This window comes from Muntiacus reevesi, chromosome 13 (genome assembly GCF_963930625.1).
Source record: "Muntiacus reevesi chromosome 13, mMunRee1.1, whole genome shotgun sequence".
Classification (NCBI taxonomy): Eukaryota; Metazoa; Chordata; class Mammalia; order Artiodactyla; family Cervidae; genus Muntiacus; species Muntiacus reevesi.
Genome location: NC_089261.1, coordinates 51,010,858 through 51,038,134, shown reverse-complemented (window position 1 = coordinate 51,038,134; position 27,277 = coordinate 51,010,858).

The following is a 27,277-nucleotide window of genomic DNA, read 5'->3' as shown; positions in this document are numbered from 1 at the left end:
AAAAGACACTTTCATTTGAAGCTCTTGCTTCTGGATTCACCTTTGTACCATTCACTCTCCCATTGCAGACAACTCTTTCCCCTCAGTTTTTGTCCAGTTTTCTCCTAATTTTCACTACTGAGTTACATACCTATAAAAAATATTTTGAGATGTCATTGGTTGGCATACGATACATTGTCTGTTCTGGTAATGGCGAGATTAAGCTCAAAATACCTTGGTTTAGAGAATGCCCAAGTAAACTGTATACTACTCAGCTGTTTACAGGCGCTATGGCAGCCAAGATCACATTAATGGTACCTGTACAAATATGGCGCTTTGATATGACTTTCTTATAAATACATCAATTCACTTATCTTTTACCTACCTTGTGAGCTATGTAGCTCAGTATAACTTTCCTCATTTCACAGACCAATAATTGAGGCTGAGAGAGATTAAAGGAGCTGCCGAAAGGTCATTGCTTTTTCCAGTACACATGGAAAAAATCCATGCTAACACAAATCATGTCTAAATCTTCAATAACTTAAGAAATTGAGAATAATCCAAATAATTTTTATAAGCATGATATGTTATAGTAAACATCAGAATAGTCAAAATGGAATATTCATCAGTCAGTTGCTCAGTCATGTCTGACTCTACAACCCTATGCTGCAGCATGCCAGGCTTCCCTGTCCATCACTAACTCCCAGAGCTGGATCAAACACATGTCCATCAAGATGGTGATGCCATCCAACCATCTCATCCTCTGTCATCCCCTTCTCCTCCTACCTTCAATCTTCCCAGCATCAGGGTTTTTTCCACTGAGTCAGTTCTTTGCATCAGGTGACCAAAGTATTGGCGTTTCAGCTTCAGTATCAGTTCTTCCAATGAATATTCAGGATTGATTTCCTTTAGGATTGACTGGTTTGATCTCCTAGCAGTCCAAGGGACTCTCAAGAGTTTTCTCCAACACCACAGTTCATAATTCAAATTAATTCTTAATATTCCTTTGTCAAAAATTGCATTGAAATTCTATTTTTAAGATATTTACCATGTGTTTTTTATTCATAGTAAATAAATTTAGGTGCTTTGATTTAGAGTCAATAAATTATAAAGTATAATTCTACAAGTGTTGAATTTGTAGAGTTTCTAATCCCATAAATGCTAATCTTGGGTACTTATTTGAAATTGAAAAGAGCACACAGTTTTATAAGGAAATGAGAACATGGTACTATTTATTGTAAATCACATTATCTGTCAGTGAATGTATCAGGTTGGTGCAAAAGTAATTGCAGTTTTGCATTGTTGAAATTTGCTGTGTGATACTGGAATAGATTCTTAAATAAATGTGGTTATGTTACACACCACGTTAATGCACATTTCTTGAATTATGCTTTTTTGTTAATGACATTACTTGCTCTGTATTTTAGTTTAGACTATGAAAATGATGCTAGACAAAAAGCAAATTCAAGTGATTTTTTTTTTTTATTTGAGTTCAAAATGGGTCGTAAAACAGCAGAGACAACTCATAACAATGATGACCCATCTGGTCCAAGAACTGTTAATGAACATACAGCACAATGGTGGTTCAAGAAATTTTGCAAAAGAGATGAGAATCTTGAAGATGAGGAACAGAGTGGCCAGACACTGGAAACTGACAATGACCAATTGAGAAGATCTCGAAGTTGATCTTCTTACATTATATAAAAACTTCCCAAAGAGCTCAACATTGACCATTTGAAAAGATGAAAAAGCTCAGTTAAGTATATGCCTCATGAACTGACCAAAAATTTAAAAAAAAATCATTTTGAAGTTTTGTCTTCTCTTATTCTACGCAACAATGAACCATTTCTCCATCCGATTCTGACTTGTGACAGAAAATGGATTTTATATGAAAACCAGCAATGATCAGCTCAGTGACTGGACCAAACAGCAGCTCCAAAGCACTTCCCAAAGTCAAACATGCACCAAAAAAAAAAGGTCATGGTCACTGTTTGGTGGTCTGCTGCCCATCTGATCCACTACAGCTTTCTGAATCCCAGTGAAACCAGTACCTCCAAGAGGTATGCTCAGCAAATCAATGAAAACTGGCACCAAAAACTGCCACACTTGCAACTGACATTGGTCAACAGAATGGGCTCAATTCTTCCCTGTGACAACACCCAACCACACATCACACAATCAACACTTTTAAAGTTGAATGAATTGGACTACCAAGTTTTGCCTCATCTGCCATATTCACCTTATCTCTCACCAACTGACTACCACTTCTTCAAGCATCTCAACAACTTCTTGCAGGGAAAGCACTTAACACACCAGCAGGAGGAAGAAAATGTTTTCTTATATGCAGAGTACATCATACAAAATGCTGGGCTGAATGAAGCATCTGGAATCAAGATTGCCTGAAGAAATATCAATAGTCTCAGATATGCAGATGACACCATCCCAGTGGCAGAAAGCAGGGAGGAATGAAAGAACCTCATGATGAATGTGAAAGAGGAGAGTGAACAAGCTGGCTTAAAACGCAACATTCAAAAAACTAAGATCATGACATCTGGACTTCAAACTTACCCAGCATCAGGGTGTTTTCCAGTGAGTCAGTTCTTCGCTTCAGGTGACCAAGGTATTGGCGCGTCAGCTTCAGTCCTTCCAAGGAATATTCAGAACTGATTTCCTTTAGGATAGACTGGTTTGATCTCCTTGCAGTCCAAGGGACTCTCAAGAGTCTTCTTTAACACCACAGTTCAAAAGCATCAGTTCTTCGGTACTCAGCTTTCTTTATAGTCCAACTCTCACATCCATACATGACTACTGGAAAAACCATAGCTTTGACCAGATGGACCTTGGCAAGCAAAGTAATGTCTCTGCTTTGTAATGTTTCATCTGGGTTTGTCATAACTTTTCTTCCAGGGAGCAAACATTTTTAAATTTCGTGACTGTAGTCACCATCTGCAATGTCTTTGAAGCCCAAGAAAATGAAGTCTGTCACTGTTTCCATTGTTTCCCCAACTATTTGCCATGAAGTGATGGGACTGGATGCCATGATCTTAGTTTTTTGAATGCTGAGTTTTAAGACAGCTTTTTCACTCTCCTCTTTCACCTTCATCAAGAGGCTCTTCAGTTCCTCTTTGTTTTCTGCCATAAGGGTGGTGTCATCTGCATATCTGAGGTTATTGATATTTCTCCTGGCAATCTTGATTCAAGCCTGTGCTTCAGCCAGTCTGGCATTTCTCATGATGTTCTCTGCATATAAGTTAAATAAACAGGGTGACAAAATACAGTATTGACATACTCCTCTCCCGATTTGGAACCAGTCTGTTGCTCCATGTCCAGTTTGAGCTGTTGATTCTTGACCTGCATACAGACTTTTAAGGAGGCAGGTAAGGTAGTTTGGTATTCCCATCTCTTTAAGAATTTTCCACAGTTTGTTGTGATCCACATAGTCAAAGGCTTTGGCATAGTCAATAAAGCAGAAATAGATGTTTGTCTGGAGCTCTCTTGCTTTTTCTATTTGATCTCTGGTTCCTCTACCTTTTCTTTTTTTTTTTTTTTTTTTTTTAAATATTATTTTATTAGTTGGAGGCCAATCACTTTACAACATTTCAGTGGGTTTTGTCATACATTGACATGAATCAGCCATATAGTTACACGTATTTCCCATCCCGATCCCCCCTCCCACCTCCCTCCCCACCCGACTCCTCAGGGTCCTCCCAGTGCACCAGGCCCGAGCACCTGACTCATGTATCCCACCTGGGCTGGTGGTCCGTTTCACCATAGATAGTATACATGCTGTTCTTTCAAAACATCCCACCCTCACGTTCTCCCCCAGAGTTCAAAAGTCTGTTCTGTACTTCTGTGTCTCTTTTTCTGTTTTGCATATAGGGTTATCGCCACCATCTATCTAAATTCCGTATATATGTGTTAGTATACTGTAATGTTCTTTATCTTTCTGGCTTACTTCACTCTGTATAATGGGCTCCAGTTTCATCCATCTCATTAGAACTGATTCAAATGAATTCTTTTTAACGGCTGAGTAATATTCCATGGTGTATATGTACCACAGCTTCCTTATCCATTCATCTGTTGATGGGCATCTGGGTTGCTTCCATGTCCTGGCTATTATAAACAGTGCTGCGATGAACACTGGGGTGCACGTGTCTCTTTCGGATCTGGATTCCTCAGTGTGTATGCCTAGAAGTGGTATTGCTGGGTCATATGGCAGTTCTATTTCCAGTTTTTTAAGAAATCTCCACACTGTTTTCCATAGTGGCTGTACTAGTTTGCATTCCCACCAACAGTGTAAGAGGGTTCCCTTTTCTCCACACCCTCTCCAGCATTTATTGCTTGTAGACTTTTGGATAGCAGCCATCCTGACTGGCGTGTAATGGTACCTCATTGTGGTTTTGATTTGCATTTCTCTGATGATGAGTGATGTTGAGCATCTTTTCATGTGTTTGTTAGCCATCTGTATGTCTTCTTTGGAGAAATGTCTGTTTAGTTCTTTGGCCCATTTTTTGATTGGGTCGTTTATTTTTCTGGAATTGAGCTTCAGGAGTTGCTTGTATATTTTTGAGATTAATCCTTTGTCTGTTTCCTCATTTGTTATTATTTTCTCCCAATCAGAGGGCTGTCTTTTCACCTTACTTATAGTTTCCTTTGTTGTGCAAAAGCTTTTAATTTTCATTAGGTCCCATTTGTTTATTTTTGCTTTTATTTCCAATATTCTGGGAGGTGGGTCATAGAAGATCTTGCTGTGATTTATGTCGGAGAGTGTTTTGCCTATGTTCTCCTCTAGGAGTTTTATAGTTTCTGGTCTTACATTTAGATCTTTAATCCATTTTGAGTTTATTTTTGTGTATGGTGTTAGAAAGTGTTCTAGTTTCATTCTTTTACAAGTGGTTGACCAGTTTTCCCAGCACCACTTGTTAAAGAGATTGTCTTTTTTCCATTGTATATCCTTGCCTCCTTTGTCAAAGATGAGGTGTCCATAGGTTCGTGGATTTATCTCTGGGCTTTCTATTCTGTTCCATTGATCTATATTTCTGTGTTTGTGCCAGTACCATACTGTCTTGATGACTGTGGCTTTGTAGTAGAGTCTGAAGTCAGGCAGGTTGATTCCTCCAGTTCCTTTCTTCTTTCTCAAGATTACTTTGGCTATTCGAGGTTTTTTGTATTTCCATACAAATTGTGAAATTATTTGTTCTAGTTCTGTGAAAAATACCAAGACATAAAAGGAATCCAGATAGGAAAAGAAGAAGTGAAACTCTCGCTGTTTGCAGATGACATGATCCTCTACATAGAAAACCCTAAAGACTCTTCCAGAAAATTACTAGAGCTAATCAATGAATATAGTAAAGTTGCAGGATATAAAATTAACACACAGAAATCCCTTGCATTCCTATACACTAACAATGAAAAAACAGAAAGAGAAATTAAGGAAACAATACCATTCACCATTGCAACAAAAAGAATAAAATACTTAGGAGTATATCTACCTAAAGAAACAAAAGACCTATACATAGAAAACTATAAAACACTGATGAAAGAAATCAAAGAGGACACAAACAGATGGAGAAACATACCGTGTTCATGGATTGGAAGAATCAATATTGTCAAAATGGCTATTCTACCCAAAGCAATCTATAGATTCAATCCTCTACCTTTTCTAAATCAGACTTGAACATCTGGAAGTTCATGGTTCATGTACTGTTGAAGCCTTGGAGAATTTTGAGCATTACTTTGCTACTGTTTGAGATGAATGCAATTGTGTGGTAGTTTGAGCATTCTTTGGCATTGCCCTTTTGGGACTGGATTGAAAATTTACCTTTTCCAGTCCTGTGGTCACTGCTGAGTTTTCCAAAATTGCTGGTATATTGAGTGCAGCACTTTCACAGCATCATCTTTTAGGACATGAAATAGCTCAGCTGGATTTCCCTCACCTCCACTATCACATTAGTGATGCTTCCTAAGGTCCACTTGACCTTGCATTCCAGGATGTCTGGCTCTAGGTGAGTGATCACACCATCATGGTTATCTGGGTCATGAAGATCTTTTTTGTATAGATCTGTGTATTCTTGCCACCTCTTCTTAATATCTTCTGCTTATGTTAGAGCCATACCATTTCTGTCCTTTATTGTGCTCATCTTTGCATGAAATGTTCCCTTGGTATCTCTAATTTTCTTGAAGAGATCTCTAGTCTTTCCCATTCTACTGTTTTCTTCTATTTCTTTGCACTGATCCCTGAGGAAGGCTCTCATATCTCTCCTTGCTCTTCTTTGGAACTCTGCATTCAGATGGGTATATTTTTCCCTTTTTCCCCTTTGCCTTTCACTTCTCTTCTTATCTCAGCTATTTGTAAGGCCGCCTCACACACCCATTTTGCATTTCTTTTTTGGGGGGGATGGTCTTGATCACTGCCTCCTGTACAATGTCATGAACCACTGTCCATGGTTCTTCAGGCACTCTATCAGATCTAATCCCTTGAATCTATTTGTCACTTCCACTGTATAATCTAAAGGGATTTGAGTTAGGTCATATCTGAATGGTCTAAAGATTTTCCCCACTTCCCTCATCTTAAGTCTTGATTTTGCAACAAGTAGTTCATGATATGAGCCACAGTCAGCTCCCAGTCTTGTTTTGCTGACTGTGTAGAGCTTCTCTATCTTTGGCTGCAAAGAATATAATCAATGTGATTTCAGTGTTGGCCATCTGGTGATGTCCCTGTAGAGTCTTCTCTTGTGTTGTTGGAAGAGGGTATTTGCTATGACCAGTGTTTTCTCTTGGTAAAACTCTGTTAGCCTTTGCCCTGCTTCATTTTGTACTCCAAGCCCAAACTGGCCTATTACTCCAGGTATCTCTTGACTTTCTACTTTCACATTCCAGTCCCCTCTGATGAAAAAAGACATCTTTTATTTTTGATGTTAGTTTATATAAGGTCTTATAAATCAATCACAGATAACTAACCAAACATGGACCACATGGACCACAGCCTTGTCTAGCTCGTTGAAACTATGAGTCATGCCCTGTAAGGCCACCCAAGATGGATGGCTCATAGTGGAGAGTTCTGATAAAACATGGTCTACTGAAGAAAGGAATGGCAAACCACTGCAGTATTCTTGCCTTGAGAACCCCATGAACAGTATGAAAAGGCAAAAACATAGGACACTGAAAGATGAACTCCCCAGGTTGATAGGTGCCCAAAATGCTACCAGATAAGAGTGGAGAAATAACTCTAGAAATAATGAAGGGATGTAGCCAAAGCAAAAACAGTGCCTAGTTGTGGATGTGACGGGTAATGGAAGTAAAGTCCGAAGCTAAAGAACAGTACTGCATAGGAACCTGGAATGTTAGGTCCATAGATCAAGGTAAATTGGAAGTGGTCAAACAGCAGATGGCAAGACTGGACATTGACATTTTAGGAATCAGTGAACTAAAATGGACTGGAATGGGCAAATTTAATTCAGATGACCATTATATCTACTACTGTGGGCAAGAATCCATTAGGATAAATGTAGTAGCCCTCATAGTCACAAAAGAGTCCAACACGCAGTATTTGGGTGCAATCTCAAAAATGACAGAATGATCTCTGTTCATTTCCAAGACAAACCATTCAGTATCACAAAAATCCAAGTCTACACCCCAACCAGTAATGCTGAAGAAGCTGAAGCTGACAGGCTCTATGATGACCGACAAGACTAGACCCTCAGTGCTCTATTAAGGCACCACTGCAACAAATAAGCGTACAGATGATAATGGATCAGTGTTTGTGTCAGTAACTTCCAAATAAAGTTAACACTTGAGAATTTTATAGTTTTTTTCAAATATTGCCTTCACTATTGACTATCACAGACTATCAAAGTTTCTTGAAAATTTGACTACTTATTATCCTTAAATTTGCTATAATCTTCATGGAATGTTTTATCCACTACATATAAAATATCAGCCCAGAATCATTTTCCTACTCTCTGTCACACCACCTCAGTGTGGAAAAATTCTCATATTTTGAAAAATTTTCTTATCTTATTACATTATTCCAGTCTGTAACATAAGAGAGCAGACAGCTAATATTCCCAAAGGGGGTGGGTCTCCTTTAAGGATGATGTTTTAGCTTGCTTAGGCTGATGTAACAGAGTACCACAACCAAGATGGACTAAGTGACAGAAAATGATTTTCTACAATTTTGGAGACTCAGATCTGAAATCAAGGTGTTAGCAAGGCCTTTTCCTTTGGATTATGGTTGGCCATCTATTTTCTCTCCGTATCCTCATCTAGTCTTGCCTCTGTGCATATCTCTCTCCAATTGTCTTCTTCTTAAAAGGCACCAGTCATATGATTAACAACTCATTCTAATGACTTTATTTTAACTTAATACCACTTTAAAGGCCCTATATCCAATATCATTACATTTTGTGGCTCCAGCACCTAGGACTTCCACCTTGGATTTTGAAGAAATACAATTCAGCCCATCAATGAAGCCAATATCCAGCAATCAAAGCATACAGCACGGATTCAGCCAAATAACTTCAAGACCTTGTTTCTTGTCTTCCCAAATCTAAGAAACTCATTCATTCTTTGGCATTTCATTTGGAAACCTTAACAATCATCATGACTGGAATTCTGTGAATTATAGTTATTGTAGCATGTATCGATTGTGTATCTGTAGAATTCTACAGTGGGTTTTTATCTATTTTGCATTATTCACATACAAGCCAGTAGGGTTCTCAAGTACTTAGACAAATAAGCCTTGAATATTTAGAAAACACTGTGTATCTCAAAATCTAAGTGTTTTTCTATCCTTTCCCTTGGAAAGCTGTTACCTTCTAATCCTGATCCTGAGCAGAATAAAAATAATAAATAGATATTAAACTTCCTGACCACTAAAAAGTGTGTGTGTGTGTATGCACTTTTTGACTACAATTTTCCTTGTATAAAAAATTCAGCTAGTCTGCCTTCCACTCTGATTGCTCTCATCCCAGTGACAGAGACAGGATTCTTAACCACTTCCTTCAAAAGAGTAACAATTTTCTGCCTGACTATATTTAGAAGATGAAAATTTTCTAAGAGGCCTCTAATCTTAAGGCAGTTCAGGAAGTACTCTTCTTGCTTAACTATTTTCCTATTCTATACTCCATCTTAATTTGTTTATTGAGAGCTGCACACTTTCTTCACACTAAACAACCATTCACATGTATAATATTTCATCACATGAATTTAAGAATGGAAAGATTTATGACTTCTTAGTCATTGAAATAAGTGAGAAATTCCTTTGATCTTTTAGTTCCTCAGTTCAACTGTTGAAGTAATTATTTCAAGTTCTTTTCTTTATATTCTAAACCAAAAATAAATATTCCTAACAGTGAACAAAAATGTTCAAACTCTTGAACCATTTCTTTTCTTAACAAAAACATGGTTACACAAAAAGGAGGACAATAATTTTTCAAGCATATAAAGAGTGACATTTGTATGTTTGCTGTTTGGTTTGTGTTTTATTACCATATTATTTTTAGATTAGTAAACTGAAACAGATATAAATGTATCAGACATACACCAGATCGAGACTCAAATTATTTTCTGGAAAATTTCCCAACATATACAAAATTAGTAGGAGTTAAATTCAATTTACTACTTCCCCAAAGCACCTCTAGTACCTAGTGAATATCCACTATGATAATTTTAAATTATCACCTTCTACTTTTACCAGACAAATTGGTTATCCTCAAAAGCCTTCTGAAGTGTGAAGTGCCCTCAGAGTTCACCTTATTTCTCCTGCATTCACGCTTCTGCAGCACAGCTCCAAGACTTACCAGAAAACCTCCTAAGGAATCCCTATAGATTATCTTTTATAGTATTTATCACTTGACATTTTCATACTCCCTAGAGTATCACTCAGTACTGGAAGGGTTCTTGACTGTCTTGGGTTTCCATAACAGTTTCTCTCATTTCTATAACTATTATGACAAAGTTAATACTAGAAGTTACAAATTTTTCATCAGCTCCTCCAATTAGATGCTCTTAGCTTATGTGATATTGACTTTAAACTTTTCCTGTGATAGGTTTACTGTAACAGATTTTCAGATGCACAAGTCCTGTCTATCAGAAACACAGAGAGTCAGATATGACTTAGTGACTGAACAGCAATAAAGAAATGGAAACTTGAGAAGCCAGGAAAGATCCCAGCAAGCTGTCTGTGTAAGGTGCAACACTACACGGTTATCTTGGAGCAGCAAAATCAAGGCAATGGCATTTGGAGAGTGATTTAAACTTGACAAGCTTTGTCTCATCATTATTTCCTCTTTCAGTTAAAGTGAATGCATCTTAGATCACTTAAATGACCTATTTAGGGCCCTATAGGTGGTAGGGAAGCACTGGGATTTGAGGCTCTGTCTTCTACTTTTAACAGAAGAAAACAGAAGAAAACTGTGGGAGAGGCAGAAGTATGGTGAATGGTGTTGACTTATCTACTTTGTTGTCTTGTATTCTGTCTTAAAAAACATTATTACACTAACAATAATAAGACTACCATGTTTACTTTAAGATATGACTTCTTAATCTCTCTCTTATGATGAAACCAAACCCATGATATAAGAACAAACCTAGGCCAAGTTTTCACAAATAGTGACTTTCTGTCCGAGATTGAAAGACAATATTCCAAGGATAGTATTATATTACCATCAAGGCTCAGTGCACTGTTCAACTTTGAGTTCACTGTCAGATGAAACTGGTAGAGTGTCAAAACCCATCAAAAACCTAACACAACAATTTCTCCCTGGGGAAACATACTGTAACTATTACAAGACACTTTTAAGGTTTATTGATTTGGAGATAAGCAGCACAGTTACATCGGAGAGATGACAGAGATGAAGTGCATTTCTCAGCATAATAAACATGCTTCCAAGTCAGGGATCACATAAATATAAAAACAGATCACCATTTAATTGTCATTTGTTCGGCTGTATTTGCACCAGATTATAAATATCCAAAAGACCTGATACAAGTATCAGGTATGAAAAGCAGCCATATAGGGTCTTCGAAAACCATTTGAGTTTTGTGAATGATAAAACTTTGTCATCATTAAACAAGATTTATAACTCCCATAATATCTTTAAAAAGATTTTTTAACCCAGTATATTAATAACCACCACATTAGAGGCATTTCTACTCAATTCAAAAAGAAAGAGATAATGATCTAAAAAGCATGGTTTATGTATGGTGATATAAAACAGAAAAAAGTTAAATGATTAAGAAGTGTTTTTATTTACAGAAGGACAGGATTCAGAATAATATTTAAATAATAAATTATTATATTTGTAAAGAAAGTTTAGTCCAATAGGTCAATATAAGAAAAATTCTTGACAAGGAAATTAATAATTGCTATATCCCACAAAGATTAGTTAGAAATAAATAATTGGAAACTCATTCATAATAGCATATATAGTCACAATGTAACTACAATAAACACTGTAGTACTGTCATATATGAAGAAAGCAATAAAACCATCTAATATCAAGTATATAAAAAGACGGAAATGCGAGGTTTAGCATGTTATAGAACAAAAAGCTTGAACATTTTCAAATTGTTGAACAATTTCAACATTTCAATTGTATTAAAAAGTAATGCAATTCCAACTCAAATTATAATTTTTAACTTTTATTTTAGAAATTTGAAAATCTTTTCTTAAATTCCATTTTAAAATTTCAAAATGACGAAACTAAAATGAATGAGCCATAATTCCATAATAAACTGTAAAGATATAAAAGAAGAAATTAATTTATGTTTTGGGAACTAATAGTATTAACATATAGCATTAGGAAGCGACAGAGTTAATTGGGAAATTGACAGCTATTTAATAAATGTTGTTGGCATACTTTGTTAGCTATTTTTAAAAAGTCACTGATGTATGTGTAAAGAAGTGCACTACACACAAATATGTAGATTTCTATATATTTATATGAAATAACTTAAAAGAATATAAAATTAGAAAATATAATTAACTCTAGTCACAAAAATAAAATACTTAAGAATAAAACTTAAAAAAAGTATGCAAGCTTAACTGTATAAAGACAATAATACTTTACCTAAAGTCTCTAAAAGATTTAAGGGATGAAGAGACAGACCAAAATACTGGATAAAAAGACTAAAAATTCTAAAGACACCAATGCACCCAAATAAAGTCACATTTTAGTGTGCTTCTGAACAATACAACAAACATTTGTATGAAGATAATTATATTTGAAAGATAAAGTAAAGATGAATATTTTAGTTTTTCAAAAGGTTAACAGCAAAGAAGCATCTTTTTCAAAGATTAAAGATTACTGTGAAATAATACCAAAAAAATAATCTATCTGGAAAGGTTCTCATTTAGATTCAAGGCGGAAATCAAAAGCTTATAGTCAAGAAATAGCTAAAATAATTCAGCACCACAAAACCAGCTTCACAATAAATGCTAAAGGAATTCCTATAGGTGGGAAACACAAGAAAGAAGAACAATTAGGTAGGGAAGAAAAGACACATACAGAAACAAACCCAAAGCAATTAATAAAATGTCAACAGGAATATACATGCTAAAGAACACCATGTAAATGGAATAAATGTTCCAATCAGAAATAAACTGAATGAATGGATATAAAAACAAGATCTGTATATGTGCTGTCCACAACAGACCCACTTCAGACCTAAGGACACAGACAGACTGAAAGTGAGGGCATGGAAAAACATATTCCATGCAAATGGAAATCAAGAGAAAGGTGGAGTAGCAATACTCATATTAGACAAAATAGACTTTAAAATAAAGACTGTTACAAGTATAGGGAAGCACACTACCTAATGATCAAGGGATCAACCCAAGAAGAAGATATAACAACTGTAAATATATTTGAACCCAAAATTGGAACACTTCAATCCATAACGCAAATGCGAACATCCATAAAAGCAGAAATCAACAGTAACTCAATAATAGTGGGGAACATTAGCACCTCACTTACACCAATAGACAGATCATCCAGACAGAAAATCAATAAAGACAAGACTTATCTGATACATTGGATTAGATAGACTTAATTGATATTTACAGGACATTTCATCTGAAAGCAGCAGAAAACACTTTCTCAGGTGCACACATAACATTCTCCACCATGATAGATCACATCTTTGGTCACAAATCAAGCCACAGTAAATTTAAGAAAGCTGAAATCATAACAAGCATCTTTTCTGACAATAATCCTATGAAATCTGAAACCAATTACAGGGAAAACACTGTAACAAAAAATGTGGAGGCTAAACAGTATGTCACTAAGTAATCAATGAGTCACTGAAAGAAAATCAAAAGAGGAAATTAATAAATACCTAGAGAAAAATAACAATGAAAACATGATAAACCAAACCTATGGAACACAGCAAAAGCAGTGCCAAGAGGGAAGCATATAACAATACAACATTAGCTCAAGAAACAAGAAAAATTTCAAATGACCTAACCTTACACTTGTAAGGTTAGGAGATACCCCTTGTCCAAGGGAAGGAGCAGCAGCTGCTGAATCAGTCCTATTGAGGTAGATGAGTCTAGAGGCTATTATACAGAGTGAAGTATGTCAGAAAAAGAAAAACAAATATTTACTACTAACACAAATATATGGAATCTAGAAAGATGGTACTGATGAACCTATTTGCAGAGCAGCAATGGAGACACAGGCATTGGGAATAGACATGGAAATGGCTGGGGAGGGTAGGAAGGAGAGGGTGGGAGGTACGGAGAGAGTAACAAGGAAACATACGTTACCATATATTAAATAGATAGCCAACGGGAATTTTCTGCATGACTCAGGGAACTCAAACTGAGGTTTCATAACAACCTAGAGGGGCAGGATGTGGAGGGAGGTGGAAGGGATGTTCAAGTGGGAGGGCACATGGGTAAACCTATGACTTATTCATGCTAATGTTTGGTAGAAACTGACACAATACCATAAAGCAATTAGCCTTCAATTAAAAGAAAATAATGTTTTTTATAAAAAATAAATTTTTTAAAAGTCCACAAACAATAAATGCTGGAAAGGGTGTGGAGAAAAGAGAAGCCTCCTACACTATTGGTGGGAAAGTAAATTGGTATTTCACAATGGAGAACATTAAGGACCTTCCTTCAAAAAACTAAAAATAGAAATATCATATGATCCAGCAATCCCACTCCTAGGAATATATCTGTAGAAAACTATAATTCAAAAAGATGTTCATTGCAGCATTGTTTACAATAGTCAAGACATGTAAGCAACCTAAATGTTCATTGACAGATGAACAGGTAAAGAAGATGTGGTATACATATACAATGGAATATTACTCATTCATAAAAAGGGATGATATACCACCATATGCAATATATGGACAGACATAGAGACTCTCATAGTGAAGTAAATCAGAAAGACAAAATTAAATATCATATGGTATCATTCATATGTGGAATCTAATTTTAAAAGATGATACAAGTGAACTTATTTACAAAACAGAAACAGACTGACAGATTTCTAAAACAAACTTATTTTTGCCAAAGGAGAAACATGGAGAGAGGAATAAATTAGAAGCTTAGAATTAACATACATACACTACTATATATAACATAGATAATAAAAAAAAAAGACCTACTATATAGCACAGGGAACTTCATTCAATATTCTGTAATAATTTATATGGGAAAAGAATCTGAAAAATAATTAATATATGTATATGTATAACTGAATCACTATGTTGTACACCTAAAATAAACACAACATTGTAAATAAAATTATCTTAAAAAAGAAAAAAGTTACCCATTTCCTCAACTGAGAATTCATAGAGCCTTTAATCATTTACCATTAACCACTTCTAAGAATTTGTTCAAAATATGCCTTTAAAAAATTCCAGATTTATTTTCAAGCTTATATATTTGTCATTTTATCAATACATTTATTTAGAATTTTTAATTATAATTAAGAACAAAAATTCATATCATTTGATAGGCACATATCTTGATGAATTATCCCACAATGTGCATAACTGTGACCCCAATACCCAGATCAAGATACAGAGTATTGTCAACACTGCTCTTTCTGCCTTTGTAACAACCTCCTTCAAGGACAACCACTGCTCTAACTGTAAAGGACATACTGGCTCTGCTTGTTTTATGCGCTGTGCTTAGTCACTCCGTCATGCCCAACTCCTCGCAACCCCATGGACTGTAGCCCAGCAGGCTCCTCTGTCCATGGAGATTCTCCAGATAAGAATACCGAAGTGGTTTGCCATGCCCTCCTCCAGGGGATCTTCCCAACCCAGGGATCGAACCCAAGCCTCCCACACTGCAGGTAGATTCTTTACTGTCTGAGCCACTAGGGAAGCCCAAGAATACTGAAGTGGGTAGCCTATCCCTTCTCCAGGGGAACTTCCCAACCCAGGTATTGAACCAGGGTCTCTTACATTGCAGGGGATTTTTTACCAGCTGAGCTACCTATGCTTTCTATTAATTAAATCATTAATATAAGTCATTCCTTTGTATCTACTCTCATTCAACATTGTGTTTGAGAGATATATCTGCATCATTGGCACTTTCTAAAGCTGATTGAACTTGTATTCAAAATATATTAGAAGCTTAAGGGTCAGGATCCAGACTTTTACTTGGATAAAACACCCAGGGTATACCAAACCATAGCAGACAATTGATAAAACCTCAAGTAAACATTATGGCTCCTTGTTTCTCAAAACAATAATGCCTCACAAAGATTTTTCACCTTCCAACATCCCCACACTATCCTATCATTCTTTGTGGTTCTCTTCTGTAAACTACCATTGCAATCTTCCCCAAATCTCCTACTCCCTTAGATTGGGACTGGCATATACACAGTACTATGTATGAGAACAGATAAATAATGAGAACCTACTGTTTAGCACAGGGAGCTTTACTCAGTGCTCTGTGGTGACCTCAATGAGAAGGAAATCCAAAAACGAGGGAATATATACATATGTACAGCTGACTCACTTTGCTGTCCAGCAGAAACTATTACAACATAATAAAGCAACTCAACTCCAATAAAAGTTACTAAAATATCTCCTACTCCTTTGCTAGTATTTTTACTTAAATGATGCATATTTAAACATAGGGTTATAAAAGAAAAATAGAAAATACTCAAAGCTACCCATTAATTACAATCTAGCATGTAATAACTGGTATCATGCTTTAATTGAATTATATGTTAATTTTAATGTGGTTACAGATTTTTTTTTACAATTCAACTGGATTACTCTCAGATATCACTGATTCACCTTTTGTGTCATCTGTTTCCTATTACTGGATCAAATATGAAATCATGTTCTTTGTTATTCATACCATTCATAATTTTTAATGAAAGTTTTAACTGGTTGATTAAAAGACATAGGGAAAACTTTTTTTTTTTTTTTTTTAAGTCTATTCCTTATAGATGATTCTACTTTCCTTTGTAGGACCACTTTAAAAAGTTTCTTCCAATTTTGGATTATAGGCTTGAGATATTTCTCAACCTGTTTATCTTTTGCTTCTTAAAAAACTTTTAAAAAGTTCTTACTGAACTTCAGAAAAAAATTTAGGAAGAGTCAATGATAGGGAAAAAACAAAACCCACAGCAAACAGACTGCTTTTTAAGGAAAGATAAAACCATGCGGCCGAGTGATACTTTTTTTTCCCCAAAGAAAAGAGAAATCTTTGAAGTAAATGGAAGATATTTTAGTTTACTGTGAACATAACAAATATACTACCTATAAGTCTGTTACAGCACAGATGAAAAAGTTAGTTCAAAGTGACAGGAAGAAAAAGCACTATTAAGTTTTCATAACTCTGCTACCAAACTAACATTACAAACACCTGGCAAACTTGCATATTTTAAGAAAGGTAGAGAGAATTTCTAAAAACGAAACAAAAATTTCTGATTGCATGCAGGTGTAACAGCCATATTCTGAAAAAAATATGCCATTTTTAATGTGCACAAAGTTCTGAGAAATTAGGTTGTCATTACTTAAATCATTTGGAATATTCTAGAAGCTGAAAACTTAGGTCAGGTAGTTGAAGAAAAAAATATTCCTTCTTATTGATTCTTTTTTGTGATGCTGGAGAAGACTCTTGAGAGAACTTTGGACTGCAAGAAGATCAAACCAGTCAATCCTAAAGGAAATCAACCCTGAATGCTCATTGGAAGGACTGATGCTGAAGCTGAAGTTCCAACACCTTGGTCACCTGATGTGAAGGCCGACTCACTGGATAACAAGAAAGACTGAGGGCAAGAGGAGAAGAGAGCAGCAGAGGATGAGATGGTTGGATGGCATCACCGACTTGATGGACGTGAGTTTGAGTAAACTCAGGGAGAGTGTGAAGGACAGAGAAGCCTGGCATGCTGCAGTCCAAGGGTTCGCAATGAGCCAGACACAATGTAGTGACTAAACAACAAACAACAAGTGATTCTTTTAGCTCTACCTTGAAAATTATATAAAATTTGAATTTAGGATTAAATCACAATGTAGACAAAGGTTTTCTTCTTGTTTATGAAAATTCTTGTCAAGGAAACATTTTATGTTGAGGAAATGTATATATGCATGCTATCTATCTATATTAAACCATATTGAAAACATACAAATGGTAACGTTTATTTTATTAACAAGGAAAAATTGTTTTTTTCCCTCATACCAAGGTTTTTCTAAATCATTAAGCACATTGGCATTAGTTACCTTCTGAGACTTTTCCATGTCAATGGAGCATTTCCACATTTATATCAGGCTTGAAATTCAAGATAATTATTTCTCATTTCTAATGTATTTATGCTTTTTATCTTTACAGGGGCAACTGTTCCTTGAGATAGCTTTGAAATGCACATAGATTTGAACTTCAAGTAGCTAGAGTTCCTCCTAACAACTTATTTTCTCCTCAAATCAATATTTCAAAAACAAGGAGAACTTCTCTTTAAATATTGACTGCTTGTTTGAATGTCAAATACAGTGAACTTTCTGTCAAGACCTTTCCAGTCAGATGTCTGCAAAAATTTACTCTGGTTTCAAATTATTTAAGTATCTTATTCCACTTCTTATATCTACCACCTTTGCATTTTGAAAACAGAGGATATTTTAAAACTCAGAGGAAACAACTGAAAAATATCACTAAGTAGTTTAAAAAACTTAAAGCGTCAAATGAGGTGTGGATATAATTATCTTGTTTTCAAATTTTTCTCTATGGAGATTATTTTTAAGGTGGAATCATCATCCTAGATTAATATATTTAGTGATGTAAATCAATTGTACCAAAAAAAATCAAAGGTGGCTGTGTTAGGTAGCCTACTCTTGGCAACTCTGACTCTCATTCTCAAAAAAGAAAACTACAAAGGATGTTCTCATGTAACACTGAAATAAGATTCTGTAAAGATGCTCAACTTACTCATTACTGGAGAAATGCAAATCAAAACCACAATGAGGTATCATCTCATACCAGTCAGAATGGCTGCCATCAAAAAGCCTACAAAGAATAAGTGCTGGAGATAGTGTGGAAAAAAGGGAACCTTCTTACACTGTTGGTGGGAATGCAAACAGATACATCCACTACGGAGAACAGTGTGAAGATTCCTTAAAAAATAGCCATAGAATAGACAAATAGAATAGCCAATATGACCCAGCAACCCCACTGGCATACACATCATGTAAAGCAGATCTGAAAGAGACACGTGTACCCCAATGTTCATTGCAGCACTGTTTACAATAGCCAGGACATGGAAGCAACCTAGATGCCCATCAGCAGATGAATGGATAAGCTGTGGTACATATACACCATGGAATATTACTCAGCTATAAAAAGGAGCACATTTGAGTCAGTTCTAATGAGGCAGATGAAACTGAAGCCTTATACAGACTGAAGAAGGCAGAAAGAGAAACACCAATACTGTATATTAATGCATATATATGGAATTTAGAAAGATGACTGTGATGATCTTATATGCAAGGCAGCAAAAGAGACACAGATGCAAAGAACAGACTTTTGGACTTTGTGGGAGAAGGCGAGAGTGGGATGATTTAAGAGAATAGCACTGAAACATATATATTACCTTCTGTAAAATAGATGCCCAGTGCAACTTCAATGCATGAAGTAGGGCACTTAGAATCAGTGCTCTGGGACAACCCAGAGGGAAACGGTGGGGAGGTAGGTAAGAGGGGGTTTCAGGATGGGGGGACACATGTGCACCTGTGGCTGGTTCATGTTGATGTATGGTAGAAACCATCACAATATTGTAAAGTAATTATCCTTCAATTAAAATTAATAAACATAAAAAAAAAAAAAAAAAAAATTAATAAACATAAAAAGATTCTGCATCTTTGTATAATGATGAAGTGAAACTTTTGCCTACATGTATCTGTTTTATCATAAGGATTAAAAAAAAAATCCCTGATTATAAATTTGAACCTGCAGCTTAAACCTAGTGTTCTGGCTCAACCGATTTCACAATTGGGTGGGTGGGGTGAGGTGTGTGTGTGTGTGTGTTATGGATTACAATACAATTTCACATATTATTCAGTTCAGTCACTCAGTCGTGTCTGATGCTTTGTGAATCCATGGACTACAGCATGCCAGGCCTCCCTGTCCATCATCAACTCCCGGAATTTACTCAAGGTCATGTACATCAAGTCAGTGATGCCATCCAACCATCTCATCTTCTGTTGTCCCCTTCTCCTGCCTTCAATCTTTCCCAGAATCAGGGTTGTTTCAAATCAGTCAGTTCTTCCCATTAGGTGGCCAAGATATTGGAGTTTCAGTTTCAGCATCACCTTACAATCAATATTCAGGACTGATTTCCTTTAGGATGGACTGGTTGGATCTCCTTGCAGTCCAAGGGACTCTCAAGAGTCTTCTCCAACATCACAGTTCAAAAGCATCAATTCTTCGGTGCTCAGCTTTTTTTATAGTCCAACTCTCACATCCATACATGACTACTAGAAAAGCGATAGCTTTGACAAGACAGACCTTTGTTGGCAAAGTAATGTCTGCTTTTTAATATGCTGCCTAGGTTGGTCATAACTTTCCTTCCAAAGGGCAAGCAACTTTTAATTTCATGACTGCAGTCACCATCTGCAGTGATTTTGGAGCCCCCAAAAATTAAGTCTGTCACTATTTCCACTGTTTCCCCACCTATTTGCAATGAAGGGATGGGACCCATGATCTTAGTTTTCAGAATGTTGAACTTTAAGCCGACTTTTTCACTCTCCTCTTTTACTTTCAAGAGGCTATTTAGTTCTTCTTCACTTTCTGCCATAGGGTGGTGTCATCTGCATATCTGAGGTTATTGATATTTCTCCCAGCAATCTTGATCCCAGCTTGAGCTTTATCTAGCTTAGTGTTTCTCATGATGTACTCTGCATATAAGTTAAACAAGCAGGGTGACAATATACAGCCTTGAAGTACTCCTTTCCCTATTTGGAACCAGTCTGTTGTTCCATGTATTATTGGATTAGCCTAATTCAGAAAAAGGATTATCTTTCTTAAACTGACAAATACATTGCTGAATACACCTAATATATATTAACAGAAGTCTAGACACCAACAGGAATATCCAGTCTTACAAAATAATCATCCTATTTTCACTACTTTTATTTTTTCTTTCCAAGTTTAAGTGTTAGGAATGTTCCAACTGGAAAACTTTGTAAATTTTTCTAAATTATTGACATGTAATGTCTCAGGATTTACAAATTTTAATTTGGCATACAAAGTATCTAATAACAGTTAGATTAACATCCGAGCATCATCAGTTCAGTTCAGTCGCTCAGTCATGTCTGACTCTTTAGGACCCCATGAACGGCAGCACGCCAGGCCTCCCTGTCCATCACCAACTCCCAGAGTTTACCCCAACTCAGGTCCATTGAGTCGGTGATTCCATCCAACCATCTCATCCTCTGTCGCTCCCTTCTCCTCCTGCCCTCAATCTTTCCCAGCATCAGGGTCTTTTCCAATGAGTCAGCTCTTCGCATCAGGTGGCCAAAGTATTGGAATTTCAGCTTCACCATCAGTCCTTCCAATGAACACCCAGGAATGATCTCCTTTAGGATGGACTGGTTGGATATCCTTCCAATCCAAGGGGCTCTCAAGAGTCTTCTCCAACACCACAGTTCAAAAGCATCAATTCTTCGGCTCTAAGCTTTCTTTATAGTCCAATTCTCACATCCATACATGAATAATGGAAAAACCATAGCCTTGATTAGACGGACCTTTGTTGGCAAAGTAATGTCTCTGCTTTTTAATAAGCTGTCTAGGTCGGTCATAACTTTCCTCCAAGAAGTAAACATCTTTTAATTTCATGACTGCAATCACCATCTGCAGTGATTTTGGAGCCCCCAAAATAAGGCCAGCCACTGTTTCCACCGTTTCCCCATCTATTTGCCATGAAGTGATGGGACCGGGTGCCATGATCTTAGTTTTCTGAATGCTGAGCTTTCAGCCAAACTTTTCACTCTCCTCTTTCACTTTCATCAAGAGGCTCTTTAGTTCTTCTTGACTTTCTGCCATAAAGGTGGTGTCATCTGCATATCTGAGGTTATTGATATTTCATACCTACACATAAATTTTTTAAAAAACTCAATTAAAAAATATCATTTTAAAATAGCTTCCTGTGACTGTTTTTCATTGTTTTTAAAACTGTCTCAAAGGATTTGGGGGACACTTTTTACAGAAATTTATGATTCTGAAAGAAGGGTGTTAAATATTTTGTATTTCCATAAATACAAATGCAGTCCAATGTAACAATATTTTGTTACATTGTTGTTCAAACGCTCAGACGTGTCCAACTCTTTGTGACTCCATGGACTGCAGCATGCCAGGCTTCTCTGTCCTTCCCTGTTACCAGAGTTTGCTCAAACTCATGTCCTTTGAGTTGGTGATACCATCCAACCATCTCATCCTCTGCCATCCCCTTCTTCTCCTGCCTTTTGGTATACTACAGATATTTAGTTAGCACTTGTGCAAATGAACAACAGCCCCCAAATTGTTTTACATATACTAGATTCCAGCACTAGAACTAAGAAATATCTACATCCCCTTAAGAAGAGCTCATGTTAACACAGATCTGAACACAGTCATTCTAGGAATAACCACCAACACTTAAAAGTAAACCTATTTTATTAAAAGAATTCAATGTACACTGCCTCACCACTGATAGGTTGCTTTTCCCAAGATTTACAATGCTGGGAAGATAACTAAGAACAGAGTTATTATTATGCCTATTAATTTAAAGATTTAAAACTCAGATTTGCAAGAGGTACTATCCTGTATTTGCTGAGTGCATGTGAACAAAAGGTAGCTAAAAAGTCTACTGGGAGATATGACAGCAATGAGTACTTCCTGAACAAAAGTTTGATAAACTAAAGCATTCTTACATGTTTTGGGTACTCTAATAATATTATATGCAATGCCCTAGAGCCACATCTGCATGATAAATTACCTTAAGTAAATAGATTTGTTCTAGACCAGTGGGGATTTTGTGAAATAGTTCTAACAGTTAAGTTGTTAGAAAAAGTTCAAATCACCATTATGTTAGTGTAATCTGAATACACCCGTTGGTGAGTCAGTGTTCTATATTTACAAATATAAAACGTGAAAGGCATTTTTTAAAGTTCCAAAATGGTCTATGCCAAAGTCACAACCATTTCAAGCACCTGAATTGAGACCTAGGGATGTTGACAAGGGCCCCACTTTGTTGTTGACCCCCAAATTCCACGTGGTGGCTCTTCTGCTAGAGATTGTTGGGGGGAAAAAAAACAACTGTTTAACATTTTTTTTGCCTTTTACTGTTTTTTACTTGGTGTTCTGCCCTTGTCTTCCACATACACATCATTTGGCAAATGCCTGGAAGGATAACCACATGCAGTATGTTAACTCACTTCTCTTTGATTTCCTTTCCTCGGGGATCCCGTCCCTCATCCCTCCCTTCTTGAACACCTTGGTTGTTTTTCAATACCCCCACCCTTTAAAAAAAAAAAATCTATCTTTCATAGTTATTCTCAGTAGGGGGTTTAGTTTGATACAAGTTATTCTAAATAGACTAAAGCAGTCAACTGGAACTAAAAGTTTTAAAAAGGTTAACTGTATAGATTTTGTAAATCAGGGCAGGGCAGTTAAAAATGGGTTTCTTGGTGAGATGCTAATTGTTCAGAGCCAACAGCAAAGTAAGGACAGTGACTTGGATTACTTGGATTAAATTGGATTACTTGGATAAAATTCTTTAATTTTATCACTTACTAAAATGTTCCTGCAATATCAATCTAAGCTCATAATACTACAGATTTTTTAAGAGAAGGCCCTAATACTTGAGGGAAAATAATCTACTCTTTACCCCCCAAATTTGTAATGTTCTGCTTGGTTGTATGAATTTTGCTCTCTAGAGAGTATGATCCTTCAAAGTTCCAGGACACTTTCATATAGTCACTTCCTTCCTATAAGGTGAAACCCTTATAAAGGGGCGTACTCATGCCAATATTCTGGGACTTTGGATATAATTTCATTACTATCAATTTTATAAAAATCTCTATTTTTCCTTTTATTAGGTGGGTGCAAAGGTAATTACAGTTTTAGACTCTGAATTTTAAATCACTATAAATTGACTCAAACACATCTTTATTAATCAAAACAGGAACCACTACAGTCAACAAAATTTTGCCAACAAGAAATAAGTTTATTCTTGTAACACACAAATCCATGCTATAGATTCAATGAACTCTTGGAAAATATTTTATGCTTCTTGCTGGTTGTGGAGGCATTTTTCCTGCAAAAAGCTCTTGAGATGCTCGAAGAAGTGGTAGTCAGTTGGCAAGAGGTCAGGTTGATATGGTGGAAGAGGCAAAACTTCATAGACCAGTCCATTCAACTTTTGAAGCGTTGGCTGGGCGATGTGCGGTCAGGCATTGTTGTGGAGAAGTGGCCCATCCTGTTGACCAGTGCCAACTGCAGGTGCTGCTGTTTCTTCATGCATCTCACAGATGTGCTGAGCATACTTCTCAGATGTAATGGTTTCACTAGGATTCAGAAAACTAGTGGATCAGACCAGCAGCAGACCATCAAACAGTGACCATGAACCTTTTTTGGGTGCAAGTTTGGCTTTGGGCAGTGCTTTGGAGCTTCTAATCAGGCCAACCACTGAGCGGGTCATTACTGGCTGTCCTATAGGCTGCACTTTTCATTGCATGTCACAATCTGATTCAGAAATGGGTCGTTGCTGTTATACTAGAATAAGAGAAGACAACACTTCAAAATGACGATTTTTTTGACTTGCAGTCACCTCATGAAGCTTATTGAGCTTTTTCACCTTTCCAATTTGCTTCAAATGCCAAACAACGACAGAATGGTTGATGCTGAGTTCTTGGGCAATTTCATGTATAGTTTTAAGAGGATCAGCTTCAATTATCCTCTCAGTTGGTCACTGTCAACTTCCAATGGCCAGCCACTGAGCTTCTCATCTTCAAGGCTCTTGTCCACTTGGTAAAACTTCTTGAACCACCACTGCACTGTATGTTCATTAACAGTTCTTGGGACAAATGTATTACTGATGTTGAGAGTTGTCTCTGCTGATTTATGACTGATTTTGAACTTGAATAAAAAACGTCCAAATTTGATTTTTGTCTAACATCATTTGCATAGGCCAAAATACATATGAAATAAATAGCAAGTAATAAATCATTAACAAAAAACACAAAGCAAGACACACACATTAAAATGATGCATAACATAGCCACATTTATTTAAGAATGTATTCTAATATTAAATGGCAAAGTTCAACAGTTATATATGCACCAACCTAATAATACCACATTTTTATATTGATAGATACACTATACCAATTCTTTGGTGAAGTCTCTCATTTTAAGAATGTTTCTGTGGGAGGAACATGGAATATATTTTGCAAGTTTACTTCATAAGTCAGATTTCTGAAAAAACATTGAAATAAGAGGGATTAATAAATATTATAATCTATAAAGGCAATTTTAATTCATATACATTAATGTGTAAATATATGCCATATGTAATATAAAAAATACAAACTAGATAGTCATGTCATGACTTTCCCTTGTGACTCAGACAGTGAAGAATCTGTCTGCAATGTAGGAGACTGGTGTTTGATCCCTGGGTTGTGAAGATCCCCTGGAGAAGGAAATGGCAAACCACTCCAGTATTCTTGCCTGGAGAATTCCATGGACAGAGGAGCCTAGTGGGCTCCAGGGGATCGTAGAGTGACTAATACTTTCACTTTCAGATATGTCATATGTAACTATATCATGTACATAAATATAATATAAAAACATTACAGTGAATACATAGCAAACCAGGAACTCTATCCATATTATATACTCACTCCTAAAGGATTATTTTGTAGCTTTTTCAGAAATCTATTAGAATTGTATGCCACAGAAGCCACATGAGCCCATGAATGCACTGAAGAGTGAACCCAATCTTAAGCACTGTTTTCCAGATGTATGTATATAATGCTACCACGTTATAATGAGATTATGTCCACAGTGCTAAGTATTTGTAATTTTTTAATATATAAAAATGTTTATGAGGTGGATAAACCTAGAACGTATTATACAGAGTGAAGTAAAGTCAGAAAGAGAATATGCATATTCCAATGCATATATACAGAATCGAGAAAAATGGTATTGAAGAATTTACTTATAGGGCAGCAATGGAGAAACAGACATAGAGAAAAGATTTATGGACATGGGGAGAGGTGAGGAGAGGGTGAGATGTATGGAAAGAGTAACATGGAAACTTACATCACCATGCGTAAAATAGATAGCTAACTGGAATTTGTTGTATGGCTCAGGAAACTCAAACAGGGGACCTGTATCAACCTAGAGGGGTGGGATGGGGAGGGTAATAGGAGGGAGGTTCAAAAGGAAGGGGATATATGTATCCCCTGATTCATGTTGATTCAGGCTGATTCATGCTGAGGTCTGACAGAAAACAACAAAATTCTGTAAAGCAATTATCCTTTGATTAAAAAATAAATTTAAAAAATGTTTAAAGTTTGGGACTTGAAAATGCTTTTCATGATTTATTAAAATTATATTCAAGAAATACTTATGGATATCATATGTTTAAACAGGGTTTTAGATATATAATATGATTACTTAGCTAAATTAAAGTCCTTTATCTGCTGCTCAGACCTGGTTGGCAAGCTAGATGAAAGTTAAGGCCTCACAAAAGAGACAATAGCATTTATAGGCTGTACCCATTTTCATATACCAGGTATATTCATCATTCAAATTAAAAATTTAGTGTCTGTCATAAAACAGGGAAAAAAGAAAAATTATTTATTAAAAATAACATAATTATTTCAAACTATAAAAATACTGGAGCGTTGGGTAGAGACTTTAAAAAATATGATTAAAAAGCTCATAAAGGATGAAAAAAGGGAATGTCACTAGTGTGCTCCCTGAAAATAACCAAAGTGAGTCAAAGCAAAAAAAGTAATAAATATGATTAAGAGTTCTCTGTAACATACAACAGAAAAGAAGTATAATAAACTGGAAGATAATTCTGAAGAAACTCCAAAGTGAAGGATCATGAAAAAAAAAAAAAAAAAGGATGAAAAGTACAGGAAAGTACATTAAAGATACATGACTTTAGTAGAAAGTGAAAAGGCCTGTTGTAACTGGCTACCTGAATGGCTCAGACAGTAAAGAATCTGGCTGCAATGTAGGAGACCAGGGTTCGATCTCTGGGTCGGAAAGATCCCCTGTAGAAGAAAATGGCTCTCCACTCCAGTATCCTTGCCTGGAGAATTCCATGAACAGAGGAGTCTGGCGGGCTACAGTCCACGGGTGTCACAGAGAGTCAGACACAACTGAACGACTAACATTTTCACTTTCAGGAAAAAAAGCAGTGGGAAAAGGTGATATTTAAAGAGAGAATGTTTGAGATTTACCTTCATCTAAGCACAGCACTGTGAAACTATTGAAACCTAAAACAAAAAGACAAACTTATTAGCAGAAAGACATGTTATCTTCCAAGGGCAACAGGAGAACTGATGGCTAATTTCTTAAAGATATAAGTAAGGACTTCCAAACCAAAGAAAAAGAAATGTAAGAAGGCAAGATGGTTGTCTAAGGAGGCTTTACAAATGGCTAAGAAAGGAAGAGAAGGCAAAGGCAAAGGAGAAAGGGAAAGATAGACCCAGTTAACTGCAGAGTTCCACAGAATATCAAGGAGAGTTAAGAAAGCCTTCTGAAGAAGGCAAAGAAATTGAGGGAAAACAATACAATGGGAAAAACTAGAGATCTCTTCAAGAAAATTAGAGAT